Source organism: Macaca mulatta, chromosome 8 (assembly GCF_049350105.2).
Source record: "Macaca mulatta isolate MMU2019108-1 chromosome 8, T2T-MMU8v2.0, whole genome shotgun sequence".
Taxonomy (NCBI): Eukaryota; Metazoa; Chordata; class Mammalia; order Primates; family Cercopithecidae; genus Macaca; species Macaca mulatta.
Window position 1 is genome coordinate 139,086,353 of NC_133413.1, and position 21,572 is coordinate 139,107,924.

General features: G+C 38.6%; 1 long non-coding RNA gene across 1 annotated transcript in view; it reads left to right on the top strand.

Annotated features, from left to right (window-relative positions):
* The window catches only part of LOC144330637 (uncharacterized), a 67,783-nt gene extending 46,948 nt beyond the window's left edge, over window positions 1-20,835 (top strand). The window contains exons 3-4 of the long non-coding RNA XR_013396972.1: window positions 13,995-14,134; window positions 17,786-20,835. This is a non-coding gene — a long non-coding RNA (uncharacterized LOC144330637). The remainder of the gene's footprint in view (window positions 1-13,994; window positions 14,135-17,785) is intronic.
* Window positions 20,836-21,572: the final 737 nt, after the last annotated feature.

Consider the following 21,572-nt stretch of genomic DNA (forward strand, 5'->3'; position numbering starts at 1 on the left):
TTGAAAACAATGACACAAATAGTCTTCTCTCCAGGACAAACAATTCGTTTCTTTGAAGAATTCTTGCCGCGTTATGGTTCTGAATGTGTTCCTAACTCTGATCACTTTCTTCTTAATTTGATCCAGTTTGTCAATGCTGATTTTACTGGCCTGCAGGACTGGTCAAGGAAGTCCTAAGTAATCCTTGGTGATAGAACTTGAAAATTGACTTTTAGGAAGAAAGAAAGAAAATCACTGTCAAATGAGCAAGTAATGACATGCATCTGTGCAAAGAGGGCAGGAGAATACCAATATCTGTTGGATATTTTGTGTTTCGCTTTAAGTGCATTGTTGCAAGCAAGGTAATTACTGAATCCTTCTCATCTTACAGTTGAAGTTGCTGATACAAGACTGGTATCTGATAGGGCTGGGAACCCAAACATTTTTTTAGGATTCAAAAGTCCAGCAATATCCCTCAAGAAGAAGGAGAATTTCAGACATAGTGTATGAGAAAAACTCTACTTCAATAAATAAATGGATAGGGTCAGGAAACTTGCCCCCTACTTAGTTTTCAAGGGAAATTGCTTTTGAAAATTTTGTAGAGAGAAGCTTCCTAGATTATGTCCATTATGCTACAAAATGACAAAAGGCTTTGGTACCCCTTTATAGACATTAGAATGAGTTATGCATGTTGACGTATGGTCATTTTTCTCCCAGGCTAGTTCTGTCCTTCCCAAAAGGGGCATTTGTCTTCAGGCCACTGGATAGTTCCTGTAGGCTGTGCGGAGTGGTGTAAGTGAGTCATCCACAGCAACTCCAATTTCTGGATATATAGACTTTTGTACATATCTTTTTGGCTGGTTAAGTTTCTGCTGTTTTTTTTTTTTTTATTTTCTTGGAGTATCTGATACATAGAACAGCCATCACTTAGAGTACCTATCTCGTACCATGCACAGAAAAACCTCCATTCTCCAGGAATGTCCACTGTGGTGCAATCAGCCTTCCAGAGAACAAGGGAAATGGTCAGGGAACTGAATAAGAAGAACAGAATTATATGCAGCGTGGGGTGGAAACAGGCTCCTGAACATACCAGTTGAGTGATTTGTAACCAGTGATTGAGCCTTATCTGTGAGTAGCTCCAAAAGGGCAAGAGGAGTATTAAGTGAGTTGATACATGAAAGGTGCTTAGAATGTTAATTGGTACGGAGTAAATGTTCAATGGCAGTGATGATCACAAGTATTATTATTGGCTCAGAAATTTCCTTTGCGGAAAAAATAAATATATCTTGGTTATATACTGGAGTGATGATTCCATGGGTTGAAATTCCTGTGTTGAAATTTGAGATCTGAGGCCGGGCGCAGTGGTTCCCGCCTGTAATCCCAGCACTTTGGGAGGCTGAGGCAGGTGGATCACGAGGTCAGGAGATCGAGACCATCCTGGCTAACACGGTGAAACCCCACCTCTACTAAAAATACAAAAAAATTAGCCAAGCATGGTGACAGGTGCCTGTAGTCCCAGCTACTCCGGAGGCTGAGGCAGGAGAAGGGCGTGAACCTGGGAGGCAGAGCTTGCAGTGAGCTGAGATCGCACCACTGCACTCCAGCCTGGGCAACAGAGGGAGACTCCATCTCAAAATAAATAAATAGATAGATGATAGATAGATAGATAGATAGATAGATAGATAGATAGATAGATAAATAAATAAATTTGAGATCTGATACTCAAACTAGTAAACCTTGAGACCTGCATGATTCTTTGTAACGAACAAGTAAATGAAGCATGATTGTTGTCTTATTTCAAATTTCATTGGTGCTCCCTCTCCTGCAGAAAGCAGTTTAAACCCTCAATGAGGGGAAATGCACACAGCATTACATGGCTGCTGCCTACCCCCATCCCCAAACCCCTGCCATCTCTTACTTTATTCCCTTGCAGTCCTGCACGTGGACACCAAACTGTTTTACCTATTTTGTGTTTTTGCCCATCTTGTTCTTTCTTCCTTGAAAGAACATTATTTGCCAGAAGGAAGAGTAGAACCATACAACTTGTCATATTGCTTGGGTCTGTTCTGTTAAAGGCTTGTGAGGTATTCACTTATTTTGTCAAAATTAGAGAGAATCACATTATTTATTTCACAATCATTTATCAATTGTCTTCTATATGCCAGGAAAGGTGCAGAAACTCAGAAGTAAGACAGAATCCTTATCCTCAAGTAGCTTATGGGAAGAGAACAAATAAACGTAGCATTAGATGGCATGGTCAGGATACATGGCAAGTTCAGCTGAGGAGCTCTGGATTAAACCTGAGTATGTCAGAGATACGGGAATGACTGGACTTTGCAGAAAGACAAATTCGCTTAGCAAACAAATGAGTGAGTAAACATCCCAACAAAGACAGAAAAGTACTTGGACTTGGTCTATGGTAGGTGCATGACTTAACAAGCACACCATACTTGCCAAGAGAAGGAGCGTATTTTTGCCCAATACACTCAATGATGTGATCAGACTCTGTCATGATAGCTCCCAAAGTACTGCAAGGAAGGAAAGTAGGAGTGGTAAGCCCTGCCAGAAGGTTGTGATGACTCTAAGAGGTAAGAATAAAAGGATGGCTGGGCTAGGAAAGGCTTTGTGGGCTGTGAGCTGTGGCACAGGAATGGGCCAACACAGGCAGTTTCTGTCTCAGTGTTCTAAGCATCTCTCTGGCCATAACATCCCAGGATGCAATTGGTCAGCACTATACTCTGAGTTCTTCTCCAGGCTCAAATCCTCAAATGCCTCTAGTTACTGGCAAGTGTCATAAATTTGTGAGCCACGACAGGTGTAAGACAAAGGGAGCAAGTTGCTTGGATTGATAGCAGTTGGCCTTACTTAACTACTTTCTCTTTCAAACACCTTTGTACCCAAAGAAAACAGAAAAACACAAAAGGGACCGATAGGCCTCCCATTGGCGATCTCTTGCAAGGCATTCTTTCTCCCTCTAGTCCCGTCTCTAAAGCCATGCCCTCCTATCTCTCTGCCAAACAAATCTATGTGATCATGACTGCCACATAGGGTAATACAAGGGAATAGGCTTTTGAGAATGGCAGGCCTGGATTCAGAGCCACTTATAAATCATATAACATTATTTCATGTCGCTGAGTTTGGTTTTCTTCATATTAACTCCTACTTTGAAGAGTTGCTGAGGTTTACTATAATATACATGATGTGATAGACATGATATCTCACTTGCACACAGTAAGACGTCAATAAACAAGTAATAGCTCTGATAACAATTACTTCCAATTTTATTATTTCGACTTCAGTGGAAGGAACAGGTAGTGTGATTGAGACTTTGGATACTAATGGGGAACATTATGTAGCCTCTGGGTTAGACTATACATGTTTCACTCACCAATTGTCTGGACTATCAACACATTCAAGGGTACAAGCTGCCGTGTTTGTATCCTGTCTGGCAGCATAATACTCCCCAGCCTCCATAACGATCTGAAAATGCCGCCATTCATATCTGCCCTCCTGACCCCAAGATATGCAATCACTTCTTTGATTAGAGACGCTGACCTCTGTAAGGCCCCTCTGAAATCATATAGACTTGACATTTTTAGTGCTCGCCCTTGCATTAGAACAGAAGAATTTGGCTGATATCCAGGATGAACTGATTTTGCTGAAAGTGGAGGTGGGGAAGGAGGAAGGGGAAGACCCCGGCAAGGTGTAAATGACAAAGAGAGGATGTGGTCACTGAATTTCAGGGGCAGTTTTCACCAAGAAAAGCACGACAGAGGAGTGCAGGTGATCCTTCCTGTGGAAACAAGGTAGTTCTCTGTGGTGAGTCACCTATCTGGGGTTCCCCCAAATCATAAGTGGAGCCCGTCAGCCCTTGAACACAGAGGCTGTGTGGGACCAGGAGCCCTGAGACCTGTATCCTGGTCTTGCCGCTGCCACTTTACTCATTTGCTGTGAAATCTCAGATGCCAGACAGTCCCTCTTAGAGCCCATTCGCCCATTTGTCCATTAGAATGAGTGTGTGTGTTTGGGAAGGAGTTGTTTACATCTATGATTCTGTCCTAATGTGACTCTGCACTGATAGAAGAGGAACTTCAAGTGAGACTGAGAGAGGTAGTGGTAAGGCATCTAGGAAAGACTTAATAAATCTTAGTTATTAGTATCTTGATCACTATTGTAGTTGCTGTTGCTATCGTCATGATTGTCTTCTTTAATCATTATGAGGAAGTAGACAAAAAAAAGTAACCAGTCAGTGAGTCAACATTGTGCTTGGCAGGAAGAACACAAAGCTGAACAAAACACACTTCCTGTTCCAGAGGCACCTGTAGTCTAGACAGGGAAGCAGTTAAGAAAATGAACCATAGCACTAGAGCCTACTGTGAATATAGAGTGGGAATTAGAAGGCAAAGGGAAGTCCAAGTGCTGAGCTCTGTACAGGGCAAAAAGGAAGTGAGAGGCTGCCTGCCAGGAGACCCTGGGTGGCCACACCCCTGCTCTGCTTCCTTTAGGCCCAGCTGCACCAGGTGTTGGGGGTGGGGAAGACATGAACCTTTCCTTCTTCTTACTGATTTCTCAATGTAAATTTACATCTTCTCTTGAGAAATAAAAGTTTCTAGTGATGCCATTTAAATAAGGGGATTAAGACATATTCCTAAGGAAAAAAAAATCAGTGAGAATTTAGTAAGATCTTAAAATTTCTAAAAATTTCCTAATCTCCGATTTTCATTTTTTGTCTACTTCTTTATAATGATTAAAGAAGACAATGATGATGATAATGATGGTAATGACAGTAATTATAATGATGGTCACACTAATACTAATAACTAAAATGTATTAAGTCCTTATGTGCCACGAAACTTGCCTGCATTTTGTGACACATTAGTCCTATTTTTGTTCTAATTTTACAAATGAAAAAATTGAGACAAAGAATTGGCTAAAATTGCACAGTTTTACAACAGGAGGAACCCTATTTGAACCCAGATATGTTTGATTTCAGAGTCTGAGACCTTCACCACTCTGCCTGCCCTGTGCAATTTCATGGTCTTACACTTTTGGTTTTGTGTCCTGGCCTTCAAGAGATGCAAAAAACAGGTAGCTGGAGAGGCAGAGCTCCACTCTAACAAAGAGGCCCCTTACGGAGAAGTTGAGAGTGCCAGCTATGAAAAAGAGAGCAAACAAGCCAAACTTCTGGGATCAGCAAGGGGAAAATAATGCACTTCTTGAGTGGGGAGCTGTGACTAAGTGGCCCAGGGAAGAATAATTCATCTGACTGCTGTTGGACAGAGCATGCAAGAGTTGCTAATAAAAATAAAGTGATCTAGATAAGTTCTTCTCATGCACTGGCTGGTTCATCCTCCCAGAGGGGCAAAGAGGGAAAAGTAAAGATACACTTTGGAACAATTCCTGCTAGTGACTGCAACACACTTTTCAAGGACTCCAATATCTATTCAGTGTTTTGTGCTCCACTTCTCCTTTGGAGGCATCTTCTAACCACATCTACCCTCTGTAGAGGTATAGCCACCTATTCAGGTGGCTATGTCAGAAAAAACCAGCTAATCACTTTTAATAGCTGCAAATGTTGAAAATTGCAAAGCATCTTTCCCGTCTCACTGATTTCACAGGTATAGGTGAGTTTGCACTGCAGACCCAACATGGAAGGAGACTCCTTTTAGCTCAGCTCAAGTAGAAAAGTAGAGAGCCCTGTAATCTCCTTCCCTCTGTCTGGTCCTATGCTACATTCTCTCTCAGGAAATTGCACCAGAAACATCATCATGGCCTCCATTTTATGATACCTCCTCTGAAAATTTGCTTAATAAGTTTCCCGCCAGAAAATGAGGGTTATGTAGAACCTAAAGGTGATTGAAACAGAAAGTTAAGGGCTCTTTAGAGGCTGTGTGTGCATGTATGTGTGTGTGTGTGTGTGTGTGTGTAAGGCTATAGAGCTATATATAGCTGCTGCTTTTAAGTTCCCATCTATAGTGAAACACAGCTTCCGACTTTCTCTGAAAAAGGGGCTTGAGCTTGCAAACAGAGGCCCAGTCACTGAGAAATACCCACATCCAGATTAGAATTGGTTGCATTTTATAAAACCATAGGCAAAACTAATCTTTTGTGGGGAAAATGTAATCCTTTCCCCTTCTGTCACTTCTGCTTAACCCTCAATCCCCTCCATCTCTGCAGTTGTATAAAGGTGTTATAGGCTGGGCGCGGTGGCTCAAGCCTGTAATCCCAGCACTTTGGGAGGCCGAGACGGGCGGATCACGAGGTCAGGAGATCGAGACCATCCTGGCTAACACGGTGAAACCCCGTCTCTACTAAAAAATACAAAAAACTAGCCGGGCGAGGTGGCGGGCGCCTGTAGTCCCAGCTACTCGGGAGGCTGAGGCAGGAGAATGGCGTAAACCCAGGAGGCGGAGCTTGCAGTGAGCTGAGATCCGGCCACTGCACTCCAGCCTGGGTGACAGAGCCAGACTCCGTCTCAAAAAAAAAAAAAAAAAAAAAAAAGGTGTTATAGAGTGTTATCTATTAGGATGAAAAGATAATTCGAATCTGGCCTTTCCCATAGCTCTTGTTAAGTGGTTTTCTAATGTTGGGCACCCATATTTTCACTGGTTTTAAATAAACACTTACAGAGTGAAGCACACTGGACTTGAAGAATAAAGCGAGAACATTCACATTCCAGCATCGTACTGGAGTTTGGGGATGTCGGTCAAGTTACTTTTGTTTCTACATCTGTACATGTCATGGGAAAATTTGAAAAGTTATGTAGAAGTGTTAACAGTAAGTAACTGGTTAGCAAGGACTTGGAGTTAGTTGGACAGCCACAAAATTTATTCTAGATCTTATGCACTGGGTGCTGAGCAAATATTGTTGCAAACACCAAAGTCATGCTTTTAATGTATCTTTTTTAGAAGTGTAATTTTCATGAGTGGCAAATAAACTCGCGAAATAGCTGAACCTTTTATTGAGGTATATATATAGAGAGAGATGATGTTAACTTTGATCACTTGGTTAAGGTATGTTCATCAGGTTTCTCCATTGTAAAGTTACAATTTTTCCATTTGCAATTATTAAACCATTTGTGGAGAATACATCACCCAGAATGAGATGAACCGTCACGATGTGGCTTCTAATAAGACGCACTGATATCACTTTAGTGGTGTTCCCACCCAAAATGTTTAAAATAAATCTAATCATTAGTAAATATCAGACAAAACCCAAGCTGAGGAGCTGTCTACAAAATTTGTGATAAGTATTCTTCAAAAGTGTCCATGTCATAAAAGACAGTAAGGCTGAGAAACCATATCCCAATAAGAAGACCAAGAGACACAGAATCAAAATATAACATATAATCCTGAATTAGGTCCTGGACCAGGAAAAATTGCTAGAAAATATATTATTAGGAAAATTGTTGAAATTTGATTATTATCAGTGGGTTAATTAAAATTGTCCCAATATTAAATTTACTGATTGTCATAATTGTACTATGAAATGGAAGTGAATGCTCTTGCTCTTAGAAAATACCCAATGAGAGTTGAACAGTGAGAACACATGGACACAGGGAGGGGAATATCACACACCAGGGCCTGTCAGGGGGTGGGGGGCTAGGGGAGGGATAGCATTAAGAGAAATACCTAATGTAGATGACGGGTTGATGGGTGCAGCGAACCACCATGGCACATGTATACTTTTGTAACAAACCTGCACATTCTGCACATGTATGCCAGAACTGAAAGTATGTATTTAAAAAGCAATCACCAAGTTTAATCAATTAAAAAATAAATATTCTCTTAATTAAAAAAAAATACCCACTGAAGTATTTAGGGATAAAGGGGCAAGACATCTGCCTTATACTATCACCTGTTTCAGGAAAAGAAAAAAGATATATAAGTATATATGTGAGAGAAAGCAGAAGGATAAAAACAAATGTGGAAAGCTTTTAATAGCTGGTGAATTTGGATGAAAGAGTATACAGAATTTGTGTGTGTGTGTGTGTGTGTGTGTGTGTAATTCTTTGAGATGATTTCAAAATTTAACAAAATGAAACAATCAAATTGGAAATCAATACTTCAGAAGAGAAAAGCAGCTAAACTGCAAACTCAAATTGCTACATTTCTCAAGAACTCAAGGCAGTTGAGCATGGCGTTCCTGAATTTTGTTGGCTGAGATTGTGATTTTATCGTCATGATAATCCTCCCAGGGAATATATAATTATAGCTTCTCTATCACAGATGGTGACTGAGGTGGGGTAGGAATCCAGAGAAAATTTAAGCACTTATTTGAGCTCTCTTCCAAAAAGTTTTGAACAAAGTTACCTAACAAGACACCATCAAGCTGATAAAGATTTATTGAGCACCTATTATGTTTCAGTTCTGCCTACATTCTGAAACACAGGCTTGGACAATGTTTTGCCTCCTCACTCAAGGAGTTTACAGATTAGATGGGGAGGCAGTCATGTTATAAGTAGTGATAGTCCAGAGGGCAGGGACTATAGTAGAGATAGATCTAATGTGCTATTAAGGAACAAGAAAACAGGAAAATAAGTCTTCATAAGGAGATAACATTAATGTATGAATAGAATTGTTGCAGATGGAAAGGGGCCTTTCAGACAGAGGAAAACATGGTAAGCCTAAACAATCACAGTATACTTGCATGAAGAAAACTACTTGATGTTGATGGAATCTACACTGTGCAGTGAAGTGAAAAGAAATGCAGAAAAACTCTTATTTTTAAAGAGTTTTTTTCTTTCATGCTAGAGAGTCTAGGCTGATTTCAGAATTCCTCTTTATGACCAGTACCCGATCTGAGTATCTCCCAAGCCCTCCAGCTGATGGTCATCATTCACCATTTTCCTTTAATATTCAAATGAAGAGAGATTCAAGAAGCCACCTGCATACATTGAAAATCCCGGCCGGGCATGGTGGCTTACGCCTGTAATCCCTGCACTTTGGGAGGCTGAGGCAGGCAGATCACGAGGTCAGGAGATCGTAGACTATCCTGGCTAACACGGTGAAACCCCGTCTCTACTTTAAAAATAAATAAATAAATAAATAAAAATAGCCGGGCGTGGTGACAGGCACCTGTAGTCCCAGCTACTCAGGAGGCTGAGGCAGGAAAATGACGTGAACCCCGGGAGGTGCAGCTTGCGGTGAGCAGAGATCGCGCCATTGCACTCCAACCTGGGCGACAGAGCCATACTCCGTGTCAAAAAAGAATTTTTTTTGTTTGTTTTTTTAAAATTAACTGTGCTTGGATTTCTGTTGAGGAAGGGCACACATTTCCCCCTGTCTTCTCTTATTCCAAGTTTCTCTTCTAGATTCTAGCTCTCACTATTTGTGGCTTTTTTTTTTTTTTTCTAACTTGGGTCAACCCAAATCTGGAAGCCAGTCTTTTGCCTATTTTGAGTCAAACTTCAGGCTTCGGAGAGAAGAGGAAGTTGTTTGTTTTTCATTTGTTTGTTTCTTTTTGGAGGTACTATGCAGAAAGCCCCTGAAAATTACTAATGAAGTCTCAATTTTCCAGAGAACTGCAGACTCACTCTTGAAAGTTAATTTTTCACTGTCTGAAGTCTTCTTTGTGGCCGTCTTGTCTGCCATATTGACCAGACACTGACTGTCTTTTCAAATTCCTCATGTTCTCCCCAATTTTTTGAATCTCTCTCTACCTTTGTTTTCTGCCTCATCTTTAAAAAAAAAAATAAATAAATAAATATTTTATATGTTCATATACAGAGCAATTTATTTTTCACCCAAACTTACAGCTCTGCCAATATGTAAACGGTTATTATGGTCTTCTCTTAAACAAAGGGCCATCTATTTGGGGTTCTCAACTTGGAGCAACCAAAGAATTGATAGAAGCTTTGAAACTACAATCTTTTTTTAAAAATTACTCACTATGTGGGTATAGCTTCGCGTATGTTGACAAGGAAGGCAGTCATGTAAAGACATCCTCCCACTGATGTGCATTATTTTACCCTATAGAAGGCAAATGTGGTTATCATCAGTTGTTTATTAAAAAGAGTAATTATTTTTATTTTCATTACATTTTTCCTTCTGGAGAGAAGGGCTTTTATGAGGGGAAGTACATGGGCACTGGAGTCAGATGAATTTGAATTTTTACCCTGACTCTCTCTAATGAGTTGTTTGACCTTGTGCAAAATATTCACCAACTCAGGGGCCCAGTTTCGTCATCTGTAAAATGGAAGCAGAAATATCTATGATTGTTGTAAGTATGGGAGATCAAGAATTTTAAAACACCTGCTTAGTGCAGAATGGGTATTTGATCAATTGCACTCACTATTAAGTCTAATTAGTTTCAAGGGACATAAATACAGTATCTTGTAAAAGTGCTAATGATGTATCAGACACTGTGTCAGTATTATAATAATATATAATAATATACATTATTTTATTTTCTGGGTAATAACATAGGATGGCTATTATGTCCCTATTTCATAGCTGAAGAACCTGAGCCATAGAGTAGTTAAGATGATAGGAAAGAAAAACACAAATATGAAATCATCTGACCAGTTTAATAGTAATTGATCATTAGAGAAAATACCCTTCTCAGTAAATGATGCTAGCTACCCAGTTTCTTAAGCTAGAACACTAGGTCTTCTGGATTTCTCTATTTTTCTCATGCTGCAACACTGATGCATCAGAAACTTCTCTTCCCAAATACATCTGAATTCATCCATTACTTTCAACCTCCACCGCTATCCCCATAGTCAAAGTCACCTTTCACTTGGGTTTCTGCAACAAACTTTTAACAAGGCTCCCTGCTTTTCCTTTTATTCTCTACAACCTAGTTTTCTCCATAGGAGTCAAAGGTACTTTGGCCTTGTCATGCTTGTATCCAGAACCTTCCAATGACTTCTCAGTATATGCATAAAACATACATACTGATTTCATACTATGTGTAGAATATAAGGCCACAACCCATAACCAGGATCTGCTCTGGACTCTATCTGCTTTGCTTGCTCCATCTTGTGCCTTTCTCTCTGTTGCTTTGACTCAGCCTTGCAAAAATTTCATCCCTGATTCTAACATTTCCATTTATTTCCCACTGCATGGCCTTTGCAGCAGCTGTTGCCTCTGGCAGGAATGACTATTCCCCAGGTTTTTCAAGACTCGGTGCTCATGACATTCAGGTTCGAACTGAAATGATGATGCTGCGTTTAATTTAAAAGAAGAAATAGATTTAAAGTATTCCGAAAATTTAAATTTATAGAGGGGTTTTGCAAAGACGAAGTCCATGTGAGTAAGTACGTGAAAGATGCTTCTCATCCACAAATTTGTTGTCTTTAACCACTCCACTGAATGCCTAAAGTAAAACATGAAATCTCCAAGCTTGAGGGTACATATTCTAAAGGTTGTCCTTTCCCTGTTGAGTTTGAAAAACCTTCTGAAAGGTTTTTCACATAGACGCATAGCTCAGCTCTGCCTAAATGGTTCAATTTGAGGGCATGTAATACTTCCCAAGACAGCCCATTTCATCCCTGGATAAAAGAGCACACTACATTATACCTCAGAGAACAATTACACCACTATCATTGATAAGATAAGAGGTACTGATGCTATAGAGAAGAGTTGGCATACTACCGTCTGAAGAACAAATTCTGCCCACCACCTATTGGTTTTTATATTTTTTTAATTGTTGAAAACAAAATCAAAACAAAAATAATATTCTATGATACTTGAAAATTATAATGAAACTTAAATGTTAGTCATTATTAATTTTTATCGGAACACAGACATATCCATTTGTTCACACACCACCTATGCCTGCTTTCTCTACAATGGCAGAGTTGAATAGTTGCAATAGGGACCATATGACCTGCAGAAGTCCATATAATTGCTACTGGCCCTTTACAGAAAAATATTTATAGACCACTGTGGTGGAGAACGCAAAACTGAAAATTACCATCTTTGAGTCTAATTTTCAAGATGTTACATAATCTGCAAAATCCTCATATTGTTATAATTTTTTGACTTATGGTTCTTCAATCTTTCTTTATGGTCTCTTCAACTCTAAAGAGAATTTATTGCTGTATGTAAGTGTGTATCCATAATTACAAAGTGTACTGTTTGTCCATGTATGTGTGTTTATGCCATAATCAGAACTCTGTATGTGTAGATTTATATGGACTAATTAAATTAAATGGAAAATGCTTTCATTTTAGATGTACATGAATGATTATATTATTGATGACCAAGCTTGAATAAAATCATTACCTATAACATGAAAGATTAAACTATTAAAACCATCTTATCTTGTAATAGATAATCAGATGCTCATTTATTTTTTGTGGTACTTGCGGTTGCATGTTCATTCTTAAAGATAATTTCTGAAGTAAATAAGCATGTGTATGGCCTGTCTTGAGCATTACCTCATATGTTACTTTTATTCTTATAATGCTGGGGTTTTTTTACACTCAGAGAAGTAAAAATAATTTCCATTCTGTGTTAACTTTAACAGGTCATTGGAATCATACATTTATTTATACTTGTGTGGCCCTCTTTATTAAGATAACAGCTTTGTCAAATGTCAGATAATCCTTCCAAGGATAGGGCAAGTTTCATATTTCAGTAAGCCTTCAGTGGAAAGCCCATTTAGTTCTGTGAAATGACTCAGAGGCTGACTTGTTTTGTAAAGAAATACAAATCTACTATCTGAATATGTGTGGGAATGAGAATCAATGATTTGCACATTCCATCACAGGGACAGGTTCTCATGAGTAAGAAAGGAAGGAGGCAGGGAAGTGTGGTGGAAAGAGTGCCAGGCAAGAAGGATGTTTGCCTCACTCCTGTTTGACTACTAACCGGCATTAGGACCTTGTCAAAATTACTTAACTTCTTAGTCTTAAATGTCTCTGCTTTGAGATTTAAGGGATTAGTTCATTCTTTTAATTTTATACATTTTAAAGCAGCAAATTCTTCGATGAAATAAAATCTCTAGTGCAAACCAAAAAACGAAACCCAAGGGAGTAGAGTTGGCATAACTCAAGTCAGAGACCACTGGACCTTCATGTAACCCCTGGCAGTAGCTCTAGAAGCTCTTCTTTAAGCTGAGTGCTTGGCAGAACAGCCTAATAACTGCAGGATTGTTTATGAAGTAGCCCTTTTCTGCTACAAATAACCTGCGATTCTGTGAATAAGTTGCCCCAGGCATTGTTTGTATCTGCATTAAAGCATTGGATTTGCTGAAAGATAATGTATTCTCTTAAACGATCAAGCATTTCTATTAGAGTAATACTTTTCTTATTTATATATTAGGCAAATCTTGTGGACAGAGATACAGGTTGAGCCATCTTAACCTTATGCACTGACAATGGGGATCACCATAAGGCAGTAATTCCCAAGCAAATTTAATGTATTTGGGTTGTGTGGCTTTGCATTTTTACATTTGTCTTTATTATACTTGAATTCTATGAGAAGGATTTATATCTCAATCATCTTCTCTAATCAGTGCCTAGTCCCATGCTTAGCAATAAACAATGTCCTGAAATTTTTCAGTAAATCAATATACCAATGAGTGGTTCTAAACTTGTATAGATTATCACATGAATACATGAAACGGGAGGGGTTATCTAGAAAATATGGAAATAAAACTTATCCACTCGATAACTGAGGGTTAAAATCATCCAACAGTGTCACCAACTGAAAGATCCCTGGGCCAGAAGTCTCATTCTTGCATTAACTTCACTTGTCACCTTGGGTGCCCGTCTATAAATCTCAGTCCCAGAGAGATTCACCATGCAATTTCTGAATTTTATCCCAACGGTGAGATTCCATGAGGCTAAGATTAAATTGACTCAGAAAATGACCCCATTAAAGTTTTTCTCCTTAATTATTTAGGTGATTGCTGTAAATCTCTAGTTCCTAGGTCCCTGCATCTGCACACTCTGTGGATTTCCCAAGCGCAGCAACTAAAGGGCCATGGGGAAGCATCAACTCCTTCCTGTGCATCACCCAACGAGGCTTCCATCTTGATATGTGTACCTGAATTTTCTGTTCTAGACCCCACAAAGTGTTGATGACAACAACAGTGATTTCATGCTGCTGGAGGTTGTATGCCTGGCATAATGTGAAAGAGGAATCACAGAGCTGGAGAACTACAGAAACTTCTGGAATTGTATCAAAGGAAGTATGCTAAATAGGTGAGAACAATCAATGTTGTTTGGAGACAGGCAATGAATTGAAGCCTGCTGTTCCTAATGTAATAGTATCATTAATTTTACACCATACTGCATGTGGGGAAAGGAATGCATTTTTTTAATTTGTGTATAGCTCATCTAAGATTGATTCTGAGCCTCAAATCTACTGGGTAGAAAGAAAAAACTTGCCATATCTCAATACCTCAGTTTTTATAATACTAATAAAATCCAAACAGTTTAAAAGAATATTTAAGATGTAAACTATCAATATTTCACATTTTCATCCACTCCCCTTCATTCTCCCCAGGGGGACATCTAGGAGTATCAGAAGGCTTTCTCTGTTCTCTCAGTAAAGGCGGGGCCTTTAGATGTGTGTATGGGTACTTGTTTCACCCTCTAGTCCTTGCTAGGTTTGACAGAGATAGTACTTTTTTCCCAGCTAGTAAATATTTGCCTCGATTGCATTCACTTCAGAATAAATATTCTGGTATATTTTATTATTCTTGGTCAGCATCTCAGCTAAATTTAAATCCCAGCTGAACCGTTTGCTAGTTATGCCATCTTGATGAAGTCATTTGTCCTGTCTTCAGTTTTTTTCTTCTGTAAAACGGATATTGTTTTCAGAGTTCAATGAGATAATACGTATTCAGTGTTTGACAGGTATTAAGCACTAAATAAATGTTAACTGTTATTATTATTATCATTAAAATTGTGTACTAGGCATAGAAAATGGCAAATTTAGAAGCACAGTGGGATAGAACTGCTTGTTAGCCACCATTATTAATTCTAGTTTAGGGTCTAAGTTTGCTAGTCTCAAGATTAATGTCAAACACAATAGGCTGCATGACCTTTTATACATTTTGAGTATCTCCAAATACTAAGCATATGAGAAAATCATCTGCCTACTATTCTTCTCAAGCTTTTCTAACCTCAGGCTTTAAAACCAGTAACGGACAGCTATTGATAAGCAATCAAGTCAATATATTTTTTAGAAACTCAAGAAGGAAGGCACTTTCATCTTTACTCTGTCTGGCTTTCAATCATTTCCTTATAGACATTGAGGCCTGTCACTAATTTCACAGCATTCAAGTATGAGAAAAGATCATTCCAATAGTGACTGTTAAAAGAAACCCTAAAAAGGCTTCTGGCTGTTGGGCCATTGTACTTTCTAAATCAATCATATTTAATGTGTATCTATCTGCATTGGTGGTTTCATTGGCCAATAAGTGTACATTCCCTTACCAGGGCTCTGCAGCTCACTTAGTCATTCTGCTCACAAAGATATCACATATTTGGTTTTGAAAGATTTTGGCCTTTATTCTGATTAGACCTCCACTCAAACAGTTCTTCTATTTCCTGTGAGTATTTCATGCACCCAGCAGGCACTACACTAATAATAGCTTTAATCTTTCCACAAACATTTAGTAGCATCTACAGCACAGACAGGCTTTGTGTCATGAGTTGAGAATACATACTCTAGGAAACATAACTATTGAGACTCACATTGATGATGGGGGGCATAGACAATTATGATACTATGGTGGAGTTTAGGAGTTGAAAATGTTCTTGGAGGTCATTTGGTTCCAAAGGTGATGGGAAAAGCTACCCTTATAGCACCCAGATCATTCCCTTTTAACTGTTGTACTAGTTTTCTGACTTTCTCACCACCTTTAGAGGGGTTTCTGTGTATGTTTCTCCATTTTCTCATCTCCCACTCCATCCTGGCTTCTACTCCCATCACTTCTTGTCAATGTCTGTCCAAAAGAATCCAGTGATGTTCAGGCCACCAATTCCACACAGTCTTTGCACTCATCCTCTTTACTGGATCTATGAGCAATGTTGATCACCATATTTTTGAGGTGGAACTCCTTTAAATTGCCTGATACACTGTTCTCCTGTTTGAACCTAAACCTTTGGTCACTGCTTGTCAGAGCTGTTCCCAGTTGTCGTTTTTCTACTTTATAAACAGACCTCCAAGAACTCTGGGTTCCTCATCACTATTTTGTCACCTCAGTCTAGAGCTTCTCCCTAGATCGTATTTTCTCTGCCCAAGGTTTCATTAACACCTCAAAGGCTATGGCTTTCCAGGCTCTAGATATGTGCCTGCTTATCCAGTCACTGACTTGACATTTTTATCTGGATGTTTCCACAGGTAAATGCAACCTAGTACATCCCAAACTGACCTCATAATTTTTCCCCCAAATATGCTACATCCCTAATGGTTCTCTTAATAAGTGACACCTCCAACATCCCATTGGTTTATGGCTATTACCTTAGTCATCCTGGACATCTCCTTTGTCCTCAGATGCATATCCAATTCATACTTAAATCTTCAGAGTACTCCTTCTAAATATTTTCTAAAATCCAGTCACATATTTACAAATTCATTGCTGTGACCCTAATGCAGGCTACCACATCTTTTCCATGGAATCTCCAGAATCTTTTCATCCAGTCTTCACCCATCTTCTTTTGCCCCTCTTCTTCCTATTCTATCAAGAGTGATTGATTAAATACTCTTTTGACCCTGTGCCTCCCTTGCCCTTCAACAACTTCCTATTATTCTTAGGTCATTGACCAGCTTTACTATGGCTTAGTTACATGATCTGGTCTTTTCCTATTACCCCAGCCTAACCTCATGCCACCTTTCTCCTTCCTCATGTCCTCTCAGTCACCTGGATCTTCATTCTCATAGTACTCAAAACTGATGCTCATTTTGCTATTCCATCTGCCATTCTTCCTTTCCAGCTAACTCTTACTCATCCCTTGTGTCTTGTTCTAATTATTATGTCCTCAGTGAGCCTTCTCTGAACACTCAGATCAAGCCAGGTCTCTCTTTCATGCACTCTCATTTCAGATATATTTATTGCAATTATAATCATATGGTGATTTGTTGCTCTATTTGTAATTCTTTCTCGAATAGACTGTAAAAAGCATAAAGCAGGGGCCCTACTGCATTACTAAGTTTTCTGTCTTCACCACCAGTGCCATCTAAAGGTATCTGTTGAATAAAAAAAAAAGTCAGCCATATAGCTTCTGCTTAAATGCTTTAAGCTTCTACCAGGAAACTTGGCATTTTTCCTCAGTCACTTCAACTCCATATAACTCTGTAATGTGGGGTAAATAAGGCCTATCAAATAGTTTTGTTGGGAAGAGTGAAAATATTTTGCATCTACTAATATGTGAAATTCTTCAGGAGCACATATACAAAGTATGTCAGATGAATGAACAGAAGTATCGAAATGGACATGGGGAAAACTTGGATTTGTCATTTTAGAATACTCTACATGCCATTTTCTAAAAGGAGAACCATGGTAACAAAGTAAGCAACCTCAGCATCCAGCCTGGAAGAAACTGGGAGAGCTTTTATGGATTCACTTTAACGTGTTTCTACATGGAGAGCAGTACCACTTACTAGTGATGTGCCCTAGGGAAGAGCACGGCTAGTTTCCAAACCTTCTTCCCAAGATCAATGTGTCAGGTTCACAAAAGAGTTCTGCGGTCCAGAAATCAAATGGAATATTGAGCCTGTGAGGTAACGTCCCCAGGGTATTCAGCACTTCTGTTCACTGTCACAACATTAACCTAGAAAGGTGAAATATGTCTTCAATTGCACCTTTATTTAATTAATTGATCTAAAATAATTTTTCTTCTCAGGGGCTGTGACGAGGACACAGAGAAGACTACTAGATTAGGCAAAACTCAGCACACGTGGCTTCTTCCTCACACCCCCACAGAAAAGAAGGCCCGGTGCCTTTCTAGGAAATAAAATTTTCTGAAATGTTCTTTTGTCATATATTACTAAATGGTGCCAATAGCTACACATAATTTGAAGAAAGGTTATAAGTAACCACTCATCTACCTACTACCTACCTAAAAATAAATTCATAGGAATTATCCCTTCTTCCTACCAATTCTCTGTCTCCTTCCCTCCCTTCCTTCCTCTTTAGAATGTATTGACTTCACACATGAATGCATAAACACACATCCTACTCACCACTCTCCACTTTCACCCTGATCCACTAAGCAGATCATTCTATTTGAGTTTTATGGTAAAAAAAAAAAAAAAGTAATAGTCAGTATAGCGCAGGACTTACGAGGTAAGGCCTTTGAATCAGAGAGACCTCTTTTGAACCTCAAGACATTTTAAAATAATGTGATCTTGGACAAATTGCTTGAGCTATTCAGGACTCAGTTCCTCCTCAATACAATGAGCATAAATAACAACACCTCTGTTGTTGTAAGATATGTTCCATTTAGTCACATAATGCACTTAGTGTAATATCTGACACACAATAAGTGCTTAGTAAATATTAACTATTTATTTTCTATGTATTCTGCTTTTAATAGTGTAACAGTAGTAATTAATAATTTCCTAGCAGGCAAAGAAATTTAAATTATGTAAGTAGTCATTTATTATTCTAAAATTCTCTCTCCTCAGTATTTTCCCTATCCGTCCACAAAGTCATAGAGCCTCAGAGATGGAAATAAACAGACGAAACAAACTCTACGTCTAACAGGCATCCCTAGAAGCATCCAGGAAAAGCCTGAATTACAAAGGGGAACCAGGCCTAGCAGAGATGGGGCTTGTTTCATCCATGTTTTTCTAACTCTAAGGTTTGAGCCCTCTAGTTTTAGTTGTATTCTGGCATAAAAGCATTATTGAACACCTACCATGTATAAGGTCTTATTATGGGTTTAATATATCCTCCCAAAATTCATATGTTAAAGTCCTAACTCCTAGTATGACAGCATGTGACCTTATTTGGAAACAGGGTCATTGCATACATAATTAGTTAAGATGAGGTCATTACTGTCTGGGATCAAGTGATATCAATCTTCAATTATCTGAAGGACTGGGAGGTGTTATTCTATATTAATCTAGACAGAAGAACTAAGACCAGAGGTAACCCAGTATGACTAGTGTTCTTATAAAGAGGAGAACTTTAGACACAGACATGCACACTAGGGGAACACCACATGAAGATGAAGGCAAAGATCAGAATGGTGTTTCCACAGGCCAAGAAAAGACAAATTTCCAGCAAACTACAAGAAGCTGAGAGAGAACCATGGAACAGATTTTTCCCTCACAATATTTGGGAGAAACTAACCCTGTGAACACCTTGAGCTTGGACTTCCAGCCTGCAGGATTGTGCAATAATACTTTTCTGTTGCTTAAGCTATTTTAGGTTATGGTACTTTGTTATGGCAGTCCTAGCAAATAACACAGGTCAAATGTATTCCATGTCAAAATTACTGCATGTAAAATAAATGTGCTGAAGTTACTTTTTCTGCCTCAAGGGAGTTAAGCCTAGCGAGAGATATACACATTACACTTCCCCAGTGCTTAACACTTCTTTATTTCTAGATGGCTAGTTTGGATTTCATTTCCGTTCATGCTTGCTAACTTCCACAACACATTTTCTGAATCTTTTAAGGTAGAGGAAAAAGGGGCTTCTTTTTATAATTTTATAAGAGTGGTGATTCAGCCTATTCCTTTCCAGAAGTCTCTGGTACAGCACATCACTCTCAATATTCCCACCTCTTAAATGCTATGGTTGTTGGAAAGTTGCTTCTAATTTCAAACATAAATTTATTTTTTCACAACTTTGGAAATTTTGGCCTTAGTTCTTGTCTCTAGAATAATACAGAATAATATCTCCCAGTCCTTCAGATAATTGAAGATGGATATCATTTAACCCCAGACACTTCTTTTCTTGGGATTGCACCAGGCTCTGGACTGAGGTGGCTTCTGGATCAGTTCATACTGAATGAAATTCCAAAACATGCAGGGCCCTTTCTTAAACACAAATGCATCTTCAGGGTACATCTGTAAGATAGGCCCTCTTGCCATGTAAGGAAAGGAACCGGAAGTTGGAGCAGGCAAAGTCATTTTTCTGAAGTGACACAATTGAGAGGGGGCAAAATTGGGATTTATACATCGGCCTGTCTGACAATAACCAGCAGCTTCTGGCTCCACAAATCAAAATTAAACTTTTTTCAATAGTGAGTCTGATTTACCCTCTAGCTCTGATGTTAACTTTTGCATTATGAAAAGGTTTATGACAGCGTTACATAAAAACTGGTGCCATACTCTACTCAAACAATGTCTGTTCAACAAGAGCAAGCACTAACTGGCATACATCTTTGGGTTCCAGTAGATCTGAAAGTGTCAGGTAAAACAGTCTTGATTGGCAGCTGTTGCCTTGTCCAGCTGTCCGAAAGATAGGGGGATGAAGAGCAAAGTGGCCAAGCTGGCACCAAGTATTTCTGCTTCTTTTTTATACTGCTTGAATATCAGATAAATAAAACTGTTAAGTAACATTGTCTTTAAAATAGAGGCACTCCTACGCAACTATCAAAAACTTCCCCTTTATTATGTAGTAGGAAAAACCTGGTTTCTAGGTGAGGTGTCTGGTTTTACCCTCAATATGTTGTTAACCTGCTATGTAAACTGAGAATAGTCACTTGGATTTTAAGGGTTCAATTTAATTATTCATAAAAATCTTTCAAGTTTTGTTTGATGATCAAATGTGACAGTGTGTTTGAAGGTTATTTGAAATGTATAAAGTACAATAGAATATAAACATACTGGGATTTTCGGTATTTGACAGGTAAAAACAATGATCTGAATGCTGTAAGTAAATGTGGAGGATTTGGGTAAAATTGCAGAAGAGAACAAAACTCAACAGAGCAGATTAGAGGATATATTTTCTTATACAAACATTTGCAAATCATACTATTACATTAAATAGCAAAGTGTTGCACTTCTGTGAAATCAACTTGTTTTTTCTGCTAGTATTTTCAAATTGGCACAAATTTTTATTAAAAAAAAAAAAAAAAGGTAGCTCTGGTTTAAGTTCTTTGAGACATCTCCAAATTTCTTTCCACAGTGGCTGAACTAATTTGCATTCCCACTGATAATGTATGAGCATTCCCTGTTCTCTGCAGCCTCTCCAGCATTTGTTGTTTTTTGACTTTTTATTAACTGCCATTTTGACTGATGCGAGATGATGTCTCATTGTGGTTTTGCATTTCTCTGATGATTAATGAATATGGACAGTTTTTCATGTTTTTTGACTACTTGTATGTCTTCTTCTGCTTATGTCCTTTGCCCATTTTTAAATAATGTTATTTGTTTTTTGCTTATTGATTTATGTACTCACAGGTGCTGAATATTAGATCCTTGTTGGATATACAGTTTGTAAATATTTTCTCCCATTCTGTAGGTTGTGGGTTTATTCTGTTGGTGGTTTCTTTTGCTGTGCAGAAGATTTTCAGTTTAATTAGGCCCTGCTTGTCAATTTTTATTTTTGTTGCAATTGCTTTTGGGGACTTAGTCAAAAATTATTTGCTAAGGTTGATGTCAAGGAGGGTATTTCATACATTTTATTCTAGGATTTTTAGAGTTTGAGGTCTTACATTTAAATCTTTAATCCATCTG